Below are 12547 nucleotides of genomic sequence, written 5' to 3'. Positions count from 1 at the left end.
AATCAAACCAAAGGTGGTCACCCAATGGAGCAGTTCCATGTTCCACCTTATCCCTGTTGTGCATTTCTCTCTTTCCCTTGTGTTGGCCATAACACCCAAGTAGTACCTACTGAAGTATATCATCAGGTCAGGGAAACCCAGCTGGCTCTATTTGAAATAGTAGTTTTTTAGTTATCAGTTAGTAGCAATTGCTGGTGCCAATAACAGGAAGAAAACTGTAATACGCAGTTGGACACAAATGGCCAGAACATGCTCGTTAGTTGCTGTCTAATATGACTGTATCTTTACTTTTGGGGGGGGTGTGCTTTGTTTTTTTTGTAAAGTTCTGGGCATGCTTGGTAGATTCAGCTTCTCAGAAATATTCCACCTAGATTCTGGATTCCACTGGATCCTTAGCAGGACCTGGCTATCCAGATGCACAAACCACAACAGTACTGGGCATGGACAAGAGAATGAATTTCATACTTTATTTACACATACATACATACACATATATACACATACATATAAAAAATAACAAGTTCTGTTGTGGGCATCTAAATCCTGTTTCAGGCATTTTCTACTGGTTCCACATATGGAGCTGTCAGTTAATTGAAAACTGCTCGTCAGGCAGTGTGAGGAACTCCAGTTCAGATTTTAAACTGCCAAGTACAACAATATCTCAAAATGAATGCTAGATAAATATAGCAGAAAACAGGGGAATTTTAAGTAAAATAGGATATCACTCTGCATGCTGTAAGAGTGCATCATGTGCCACCTCAGGTCAAAAAATATACTAATTCAAGAGGACGCTTATGCTGTCCCACTAAAGGCACACTTTCTTCTGGATGATTTAAGAAGATAATATTAAGCAGATATGCATCCAACAACTAAAAATATCCAGGTCACTTAAAGGAATGCAAGATGATTATGATATTTTTAACAAATAAAGCTGAAAAATACTACAACAGAAGGATTAACGTGAGGGTTCTATAGAATCTACCACTTTTTATTTTTAATCATTATTTGTATTTTTACTTTTACAGAGGACCTTAACTCTTAAATGCACAAAATATTCAGGCGTTCATGTACTTTTCAATAAAAGATACTCATTTACTCGCTTGTTTATAAATATTCAAGACTCACTTTGCTGTTCCAACATTTTGCATCTTCCTGGATTTCTGCTTTTTGCTTCACTAACTCCTCAAGGTGTTTTTCATCCTTTATAATCTTCTTCTCTGTTTCTTTTAACTTCATACAGTATTCGGTCCAAATAAATTCAGAATGCTTTAACTCATTCCTAATAGAAATACACACAAAGTGAATCCATCTATTTGGAAATATTCCAAGGTAGTCCCTCTTCATAAAGGAAAATGTAAAGCAGATCTGAATTAGTAAAGATTTATTTTGATTCTTTACTATGTTTCTTGAACAGGTATGCATGAGAGAATTTCAAAATATCTACACTGGCAGGTTCATGCCATTTCAGCCAGATATCAAAACGACTCATGCTAGCCGTTCACTTGCACTTAAACAGCCTGCCAACATTACAACTTCTAATTGGACCTCTGAACAGGTATCGGTGTAGTTAAGCACAAGACTGTTTCATACCTCACATGTTAATTAAACAAAATAGGAGTCCACTTCTTTCTCTGCTAGTGGCTAAATCTAGTTCAGAGCCATCTTCACTTAATCAATCCACTACACTGTCATCTTGTGGACAAATGTCATTTGTGAAGAAAATTTTTTACTGACATCGATTCCTCATGTAAAAAGAAACCTGCAGACAGTAGACAAGGTCAAAGGAGGGGATAAGGACTTTCACTCTGAATAGCAGATTTATCAGCATTATGAGAAGGAAAACTGGCCATAATTACAGAAAGAGATAATAATAACTACAACAATCGTTAGGAAAACACTCCCATGAGACACTGTTAGGCCTCATTATAGACTGTGCACAGGACTTTTGTTACAGCCGTGTATGAGAATGCATCTGGTAAAAGGCAGAAGAAATAGAGGGACACCAAGTTAAAATTTTACAACAACTGCTGGTGCTTGTCCATTATTTTTATTATTGTTTCAGCAGGCAGAAGAGAGCAGTTTTCCCCATGCTCCCAAGAGGACTACCTTGGTCAATAACATATTCCAAAGCATGCCTTAAACGGCAAAATAAATCCACCGCAGCAGAACTAAGACCAACAGTAGTTGAATTTTAGAGACATCTACTGCATTACAACCCAAATAAAACCTGAACGGGTTTTGCATACTTAAACACAGTAAAACAACAGAAAACAATAATGAAGAGACTTCATCACTAATTCAAGAGCCATTCCTACAAGATTATTTGATAGACACTCTTCCACGATTTCCATCTAGTGATGGAAAAAAGACTTATTTGCAAAGTCACATTCCAAATGTCAGAGAACATATATAACATGAGCGTGAAACATAACGCTTCAAACACCTCTACTTTCTTAGGTCCCACCACCGATGAAAGAAACATATAAATGATACTTAAATTATTCTAATGACATACACGTAACAGGCATAGACTGTAATTTTATTCTCTTATTACCTATCAGCTACAACTTTCTGAGTACAATCTCATGGAAAAATACAGTACTACCAGCCACAGCGAATATGTGTAAAAATAACAGACTGTGCTGTGTGATGTACCCCAGCCTCGGTATTTTGAGTTTCATGCAATCTTCATCATTTTCTCACTGCTGGCACTGAACATAAAGAAAAGAGTATCAACTGCAGAACAATCTTTCAAGTTTGTGCCATCACAAATCTGTCTTTCTCACACCTATCAATACCACATGTTATTCTAGTCATCCTCAGATGGTAGCTGAAGGGTCGACTTCCTCTGTAATGTAAGTATGAATGTAATTACCAGTCTAGCAAATGGCTGCGGAAAAAAAAAAGATACAGTAGGCAAAAAAAATTAATTTCTTCACTGAGGGATAGAAAAAAGTCTTCTACTCCACTTTTTCCCGTAAATGCTGATATTCCTAAAAATACTTGCATCATTAGCATTTTTAGTTTAATTTACATTCACACAAACAAAAAAGGTTGCAAGGTGCACAACAGTCTACGTCACTGTCACGTGGTATGAATAGGACATCACTTAACAAGGTGAAAGAGAAAACATACACGGTATATTTCTATCAGTATAGATGATGAATTTCCGGTATTAATTACCTATTGCCATTATCATGGGGACTTTACTTACATTATGACTTGTTTCAGAAGAACAAAGAGTTCTGTAAAGCAATTTTAATGCACCTCAGAACAAAGGCTTGTTACAGGAAAACACCACACTTTCTTTCTTGCACATGAAACAAACTCAAGAGCCTTGATTTCCACCAAGACTACAAAAACAAAACAGGAAAATTGCCCACACTGCCCTACAGCTGCTAAGCAAGCCGACAGCTGTGACACAGTGACAGAATTCTAAAGGGAACTGAACAAAATCCTGCATAAAAGACTATTAAAAAGTGAAGTAGTCAGATGGTGAGATGAAAAATTCTAATACTAGTGAAAAAATGCAGAAGTAAGATTAAATGATCAATTTTCATTGAAAGGTCAACAGCACAGTATCTCAAAATCCCATATCTATTGCTTTGATATATTTAGAAATGATCTGAAAGGGCAAGGAGAAGTGAAATTAAAAGTCTGCATATAATGTGATTACAATAGGCAAGGACAAAAAGAACTAAGAAACTAAGAAAAATTTCAAGACAAACTAAGTAACTGGAGAACACAACAGCATGTACCATTTAGTGTCCAAACTCAAAAGAAGTACAAGATCAGAGAGATTAAGCAATCAGTACATCTTAAAATTCTAAATTAACTGTATGAAATCGAGAGAGACATGTGCGTATTTCCATAAACACTCAGAAAGTCTACTCAACATTTAGCACAGTTAAAGAAGCTAAGAAGGTGTTAGGTTAAGAAATAGGATGACAAACATTAGAATAAAAAATTAGAGTAAGACATCCCTGTTAAAGTCATTGACATGGCTTAATTTGGAATACCATTTCCATTACCTTTCAGCCCATTTCAGAAAAGTGTATCACAGAAGTGAAAAGGACTCAGAGGACACCCTGGAAAGGTCATAAAATACACAAGTCTTTTGAAAGCACATGGAAAATAATGGAATTTGCTTTAGAAAACAGGAGGAAGGAACAAGGTAAAAATCCAAAGTCACAGAGGATATAGGCTAGTGAAGAAGGATCACAACACACAGCAATATTTATCATCACATACATCTTAAGGCTTAGACTCCCAAACTACAGCAATTTGCCTACAAGAAGAGAGTAACAAATCGCTGCTGATCACACTTTGTAAATATGAATTGATAATGAATAAGATTTAATAGTAGGTATATGCTGGAATAGTTAAAAAAAAAAAAAAAAAAAGAAAAGTTAAATCATATACTTTTAACGTTATTTATTCTGGTATTACACAATAAAATCACCTCCAGCAAGGGATCAGTATAACCGTTGCTAACAATTCTCTCCAGCAGCTAGTAATTCAGACAAGTTGACAGAACACTAAATAGGCCAGTGAAACACTAAACTGATTTGTAGAATATCTGAATACATAGTAATAAATCACACTACATTTTTTGGTAGTACTTCTTACTCAGGACCTGATCTTTCCCATAATCAAAATCAACAAGAAGTTTGCAATGAACTTTATCAGTTACAGCATCAGGGTCCATGCTGTTTAATTTCTCTCAGCTGGAACCCACGGAGGAGCTAATGAGCATTTGATCAGATCATCTCTATATACATATTTAAGCTATATTTAAAATTCTGAACATTGTGAAGACGTTGTGAAGCTTGCATTCACAGGCTCATATCTGTCAAAACTAAGTGTTATCTTCTACTCTTCACACACCTCTTCCTTTGTTTAGACACACGTAGTGACTTTAATTGCAGAATCACACGGTAATTTCCAGAAGTCACTCCAGCTTTGACAAGTGTTGTTATTACTGAATTCTGGTCTCAGGTTTTGTATAATAAGATACTTGGGGTTTAGCTATATTTCTGCCTAAAATTTTTATTTTCATATACTAATATTCTTTCCAGATTGCAAACTAGGCTCTGAAATGAAAAAGCTTTAGTTAACTAAACACAAACATGTTGACTGTGAATCTTTTTAATCTTGCAGGTAATGAAATGTAATTACCATAAATACCTCTAACATAGTGTCAAAATTATCCTGAACCCAAGAAAAACAAGACCAAGAAATTAACTGTAAAGGTTAGAATCAAAAAAGGAAAAAGTCAGACATGCTGACAAAAGAAACAAGTCAGACAGAGACACTTATTTCTCTAGCATTGCTAAACTATCCATCTTAGAGAAAAATATATTGGTTTATCCTACACTGACTCATCCTTACTGAGACATAGACAGTTTGAATCTTATTACAAGTCCATGAAGAACTTTAGGAGTGCAAGACTGAACTTCTCGAGCAGCAACATCGTTTGAGTAAATTCATGTTACCCAGGATGCCTCCTGCTTCCATATTAAAGTATAAACGTATTCCAAGAAGAGCTATGATCTTTCTTTAATTCTGCAGTTTAGTGCCAATGGCAAAGAGATCGACAGTGATATGGTATCTTAAAGAAACAGGATTATTGTATCTAAATAACCTTCCTTTCTTCAAGAATGTGTCAGTAAGGTTTCTGCTCTAGGTGACTGGCAAGCACAGATCTCCCTGGATAGCAGACATCAAAAGCACCAGTCACATCAGCCAAAGTAATGATTTCCTGAGGTTGATATCTACCCTAAAATACACTGTAAGAGTGTTCTGTTTTGCAAAAGTCAGTGTTACTTTGTACTGCAGACTTAACAACTTGTAAGATTCTGAGGCAAGCAGTAAGTACTCCTTCTGTGGGACTGGAAAAGGTGTTTCAAGTTCCTGAGCACTAATCAGTTTTTGAAATACAGTTGCTGAGATGTTATAATCTAAAGAAACTGGAAATGATACAACTAACGCCCATTATTTTAATCAGGTGCAGCTCTTTACCATGGCCTACTGAGCACCATAAATGGTAAGCAAAACAACCACACTTATCAATTCCAATTATTTCTTGAACAAAGAAATGAAAATCTAAACCCAACAGAAAACAGCTACAGCAGCTATGACCTCTTCTTTATGTCTCTCTGAGAGTGGGTCCCTTCACAGAGGGGACCAAAATACCTTACTCCCAAATTCTACTGTGTGCCTTGTTTTATTCTATCATATATTACTAAAACAGTTTACATACAGGTTAAAAAGTATAACAATTCTTCCTATTTGGTACATCAAATAAAAAGGTCACTTGCAGTACCCTAAGCTCTCACAGCTACTCAGTTATTTGAGGATTTGGTGTTGGCAGACAAGCCTACAAAAGATATTTCACTGTCAGAATGCGGTAATTACAATGGGCTTGTGTATAAGTATACTGGGTTTGGCTGGGATAGAGTTAATTTTCTTCATAGTAGCTTGTATGGTGCTATGTTTCGAATTTGTGCTGAAAACAGTGTGATAACACAGGGATGTTTTCGTAATTGCTGAGCAGTGCTTACAGAGTGTCAAGGCCTTTTCTGCTTCTCAGACTGCCCCAACAATGAGCAGGCTGGGGGTGCACAAGAAGTTTGGAGGGGACACAGCTGGGACAGCTGACCCCAACGGACCAAAGGGATATTCTGCCCCGTATGACGTCTGCTCAGCATATAAAGCTGCAGGGAGGAAGGAGGAAGGGTATCGTCCGTTCGGAGTGATGGCATTTGTCTTCTCAAGCAATCATGACGTGATGGAGCCCTGCTGTCCTGGAGATGGCTGAACACCTGCCTGCCGATGGGAAGCAGTGAATGAATTCCTTGGTTTGCTTTGCTTGCGCATGCAGCTTTTGCTTTACCTATTAAACTGTCCTTAACCCACGAGTTTTCGCACTTTTACCCTTCTGATTCTCCACCCCATCCTGCTTGGGCGGAGTGAGAGAGTGGCTGTGTGGGGCTCAGCTGCCTATTAGGGTTAAACCGCAACAATAAGCTATTCATAACTACTTACTTTTTGTCTTTCTAAAAAGTCTGGCAGGGTGCTGCTGGCCTGTAAACATGCAAAATCTGTTTATTTCTGCTAGTAACAATTTCTAGAGTTTGATGTTTTCTTGACAAAGACGGGCTGACATGTGGCATAAGATTCTTAGATACGTACAGATGAGAACCATCTTTGGCAAACAGGCTTTCACTGAGCATTATTGAATAACAGCTTTTACAAATACTGCATCTGTGCTGGTGTGAAGAGTAGCTCTTGTAATTCACAGTCATATTTGGAAGCATAGGGAAAGACTGTCACAGCATTCCAGAATCACCCAGTTGTCTAGCAGACACAGATGGCCCATCTCTTTGAGGGACCTAACGCTACTGCCAGGAACTTTGTGAAGTCTAAATTCCACTGTTGTTCCAATAAACATAATCCTCCTCTAAAAATGATCAGGGAGTATTTTGTGTTCACAGTACTTCCCAGGAGCTGAATGGATCAGCGTATGGCAATAGACATCCTGCAGTAAGAGAACTGCAGTGTCTTAATTTTGAAGAGACAGAATGATTGTAGAAGAGGTACAGCACTAACTTGAGATGGTACATGCATCTTTAGATAACACCCTTTTAAAGCCCTCATTTCTGTAAAAATTAAGAAATTCCGTAACTAGAAACTTCTCGTCAGCTCTGTAGTTGCTCCTTTACTGCTTGTAGGTAAATTAATGAGGTCAACTCTATAGTGAATTCTCATGAGAATGATCCTTGAAAAGAAACAGGGAATGGGAATTAGATGGGACAGTCCCTGGCAATGGTTTTGCTGGATGGGAAATTAACACCTACTGAAATGAGGTTAACAAGGACATGAGTTTGCATGTACATCTCAACCATTTGCATTAGTCTTGCTGCCTTGAAAGAAGCATCAGTGAGCAGGACAGGTTTACAGCCACTACTGTACATCAGGCACTTTCTAACGTCAACTCTCTGGAATACCAAAACAGTGCATGCTGTCCCAACTCAGGCAGTACACAGCACAACTTGAATTATGGAACAGGCATATAAATTCCTAGCGAATCTAGGCAGTTCTGAATGAATAGGATGGACCAAATTTGATGACTTACTACAAAGTGTATATACGCCATAACTGCCATGCACAGTTTTTGAAAACACCTGACACTTGAAGAACAGTTGCTGTCACATGGCTGTGGTACGGAAACATCTGTTACTGCCAGTAAGGTTATCTCAAAAATTTACTGATGTATTTCAATTATGCCTGTAGGCTTTCCTCATCTCAAGTGAACAAGAGCCACTGCGTCACTTGCTACTTCGCCAAATAAAACCTGGCAACTAGCCATAGGCATATGCAGCAAAATTGAGTGCAACCTCCTACCAAACATGAAAGTACTTGGTATTCTTGTTCTTCGGCATAGTTATTCTTGGTGCTGACTCTTTGTGTCTATGTTCATCGACAGAAAGCAGACATTACTTGTCAGTCACTGGCCATTAGTGGTCTTCTACTATTACTATAGCTTTACCTGATAATTCAGGTGTAATAGCCTGACAAGAGGTTACAGTGAGGAAACTGCAACGTAAGTCATTGCCATACAGAAGCTACCTTGCAATCCAATAAAGTTATAGTAATTTTGTTTGTTTGCTAAAAAGAGAAAGACAAGGTATTTTGCTAAGTTCAAAAGTATGTGTTGGTGGCTAGAATTGTTCTGGTTAATATGCAAGTTCAAAATTAAGTTATAATTATAACGTAACTATGGTACTATAAGTGCTGATGTTCAATGCAAGTAATTTGTGTGGTCTGTAAGAATGATAGCAAAAAGTTCCATCAAAGGGATTAAAAATTCCTAAGTAAGTAAAATAAGGTAAAAATGGCATGCTTTAGTAGTCAGTTCATGGAACTTTCCATTTGGGTATACTTCTGGACATCATCCCTTCCTTATACAAGCTAAGACAAACAAGGCAAACACTTATTTTATTTATAATTCTATTAATTTTAATTTTGCAAAAGTCAGAATTTAAAATTATTTCTAAAAGCAAGTTTTCTATAGTTTGATTGTCACGATTAAAACAGGACATTATAATACCATATTGAATAGCTCTTACTTGTATTGACTCAATAGCATCTCAGCATATTTAATTTTCTCATACATAGATTTTATCTTCTTTTCAGATTCTTCATCAGTTCTTTTCACTGTTTTTTAGATTTCCATGAGTTCACAACGAACATCACTATATATTTTTGATGTCTAAGAAAAGAAAAGAATTTTTCTGAAAGATGTTATATGAAAATCATACATAATGTTTAAAATAAAAAGTAATTTCAAGATTTGTCTCATTCTTTGCAGTTTAAAAACTGAAGTTTAAAGTTGAAGTAGTACTTTGTGATGTCATATAACTTAACAACAAATTCTGCATGGTCTGCAATAGATACAATCCTAGCGAAAGACAATATAATGTGTGTTGTAAAATTGCATAACACAAAGAAATGTTAGCAAGCAGGGTTTCATGCTGTTACAAAACTTTGAAGTTATTGTGAAAAGGTGGCTACTTCCATGGGAAGATAGTGACCTCTGGAGCAGAAAGAAAGAAATAATGTTGAAAGAAGCCACTGAGGTTTCACTCAGTAACCTAACAGAATCATTAGCTAAACACCTCCTACGGGATGTGCAAGACCAGCAGTCACCTATGTAAAAGAGGGGCCTGAGACAATGCAGACAATGAACACAATTTTCAATGGTATAAATAGTATTGGGACACTCAGTTCCTAACAACTTTCAAATAGAGATATGCATGTCTACTGCCTCTGCTTTTTAAAATATTACAAATATAAACAAATAACACAATATAAAATCTTTACTATAATCTAGCACTTCACTGCTCAAACTAGTTCTCTGGATATTAAAAGCTAGAGATTGAAAATTAAATAATTGTTTTAATTGCAAAGAAAACAAAGTATCAGCTGCTTTTTTAAGGCCACGGGAGGAATAAACAAACCTGAATAATGAACAGCACATAAATTAGAGCACAATAAAAGTCATAAATATTTTATTTGATAATTAGAAATTTTGTTGAAATGAAATATATAAATGTTACAGTAACACCAAATCAATCTTCTTTTGATGTGTAGTGTCACTTTTTGGAAAGAAAGAAAAAAAAACTCTGAAAAAAGTATTTATTTAAAATAGTCTTTAGGGAAAAAAATATTTTAACTCTACTTCCTGAGCTGTATTTTAGCACACCTCAATATTTTAACTGCATACAGTATATTCTAAGACATTAATAAGAAAAAAGGATACAAAATAGAAAACAAAATAACCAACTTGATTTTAATTAGCCAGTATTTTGAACATATTTCATAACACTGACAGAACTGTGAGCTGTTTCATAGGTCAGAACTAATTCATGATAATTCTCATATTATTTGTGTAATAGGCAATTAACTCTTTTTAATTTTAGAAGTATTTTGACATGACATGAAGTTCAAAATAAAACAAATTAAAATAAACAATATTTATTAAGAATCACCTACAAGCAAAAGACCATCTTTAGGCTGTAAGTACCTTGAAAAAGATATTAATCTCTGAATTTGTATTTAAAAGTTACTATAGAAAATATACAGAAAACATAATAATTAGCACTAATATCTGTACTTGAAGTAGCACAGTATCCCTCCCTTTTTAGACATCAATTTTAAGCTACCTACAACTTTACTACACTTTGATTATTCAACCTGACATTATCCACATTAGGCATTTATTGTCAACAAATAATCAATTATTGTCAATATTATCACCAATAAATGCTATCAACAAATAAATTAGGAAAAATGTGCATCATAACTTAAAAATAGTTAAATCTTACAAACGTTTTTTTGACAGCTTCTAACATCTCTGTATTCTGGAACAAATGCTGATGTCTGTGAAAAAACTCAGAAGAATCTATGCAAATATCAGATATGTGCCTTCTACCTTTCCTGTGAAAAATCCCACATGAAATCAACTTACAAAGTTAGAATTACATTCCATATATGCTTAAGAGACACTCTATTAAAGGCCAACAGCATTATCTTCCCCGGATTCTGTCTGCACTGAGTGCCTGTATGTAGCGGTATGGGCACAAAATTCTCAGCCTTTGGGTACAAAATTTAAAACAGACTTTGGTACTTCCAAAAGACTGCCGTTCACTAGAAGGGCATGCATCTATGTAGTGGAAAGGTTCTAAAAGAATCTTTGTTTGTTTGCATTTACCTTTTCATAAGCCAGTAACACATCCTTCACAGCTTCACCCTCTAGATTCAGCTTTTCTTCCAGCAGAGGGCTGTGTTTCTTCATGAAGTCTATATCCTCCTGAATCTTTCTGTTGACTGTTTCTGTCTTAAGTATTTGGTTTTGTACCTGTTGTAGCTGACGGGTTTTACAATCAAAATGCTATTGTAGGTCCAACGTATCTTGAACACACATTTTATATTCTGTTAAAAAGATAATTAGCATAACAAAATGTGAGTATCATCTGAGTGACACCATGAATAGTGAGATTAGGAAGTATGTTGTCATAATACTGAGAGTTGCAAAATTTTGCTGTAAACTACTTTGAAGGCCAAAAGAGGATATTGGTTACAAAAGACATCACCAAATATTGCATTAGCAGTGGAACTATTTTTAAACTCAAACTTAATAATCCTAGTACGTAATTCAAGTAAATCTTCAAAGTGAGGGGTGGTTTTGTCTTTACGAAGGAAATTAAAACATCTAGCCTTAAGGCATATCTAGAGGAGGCTATTATAACACAAGAACAGCTCCACCGAGCTTCCCAGTCTCCAGCAACAGATGTATGGGAATGCAGAGGAAGCACAGGGCAAGTATATATCCCACATCCTCTTAATATGCCGGCTATTTTCAGTTCAGGGCCACTTCCTGAACTAAAGGTGGCTTCAAGAAAGCTAAAGATAGAAACTCAAAGCCAACAAACAAAACATATTCATGTTGCCGCACAGAAGTATGTCAGTCAGTTCAGTTTGCTGCATTTACTTTTCTGACTTTGGCATAAATTTCCTATGGGTCTTTACAAGAAAACATGTGACTAGACCACTGGTTGCTGGATGACAAGATATATTTTATTCTGCTCAGAAAAAAAAAGCTTATTAGAGATGGTGTCCTGCAGCAGCCGATGTTCTATATGGAAAAATTATTGGTATGAAACTAGGTAAAGTAAAGTAAGATTATCAGATAAGAAAAAAAAACAGAAAATGCCTCAAGAGCAGTAAACTTTGCCATAAATTTGAGAGAGAGAAGCATATTTTACTGAGAAAAAAGGCTCTCTAGCTCTGACAAGTAGCTGTGGAATATTCAGTGCAATCCCTTAACAGTCGATGTATTTTGCTGTGTTAACAAGACATAAATCATAAACTTACAAAATTATTATTTCATTGCTACTAAAAGTTAGAGACATTATATGAATAAGTGGCTTTTCTACATCATACAAAGTGATACCTAACATTAAGATGAATAAAATGTGTTTTA

General features: G+C 35.8%; 1 long non-coding RNA gene across 1 annotated transcript in view; it reads right to left on the bottom strand.

The window, feature by feature from the left end:
* Positions 1 to 738: 738 nt before the first annotated feature.
* LOC148057364 (uncharacterized) overlaps positions 739 to 12547 on the bottom strand; it is a 31637-nt gene continuing 19828 nt past the window's right edge. The window contains exons 5-8 of the long non-coding RNA XR_015699563.1: positions 11276 to 11496; positions 9132 to 9274; positions 1591 to 1759; positions 739 to 1279 (exon numbers count right to left, since the gene is read on the bottom strand). This is a non-coding gene — a long non-coding RNA (uncharacterized LOC148057364). The remainder of the gene's footprint in view (positions 1280 to 1590; positions 1760 to 9131; positions 9275 to 11275; positions 11497 to 12547) is intronic.

Source organism: Nipponia nippon, unplaced genomic scaffold, assembly GCF_047370975.1.
Source record: "Nipponia nippon isolate SJK-2023a ecotype South Korea unplaced genomic scaffold, ASM4737097v1 scaffold_1, whole genome shotgun sequence".
Classification (NCBI taxonomy): domain Eukaryota; kingdom Metazoa; phylum Chordata; class Aves; order Pelecaniformes; family Threskiornithidae; genus Nipponia; species Nipponia nippon.
The sequence above is the reverse complement of the archived record's forward strand: the minus strand, read 5'-3'. Positions and strand labels throughout refer to the sequence as shown.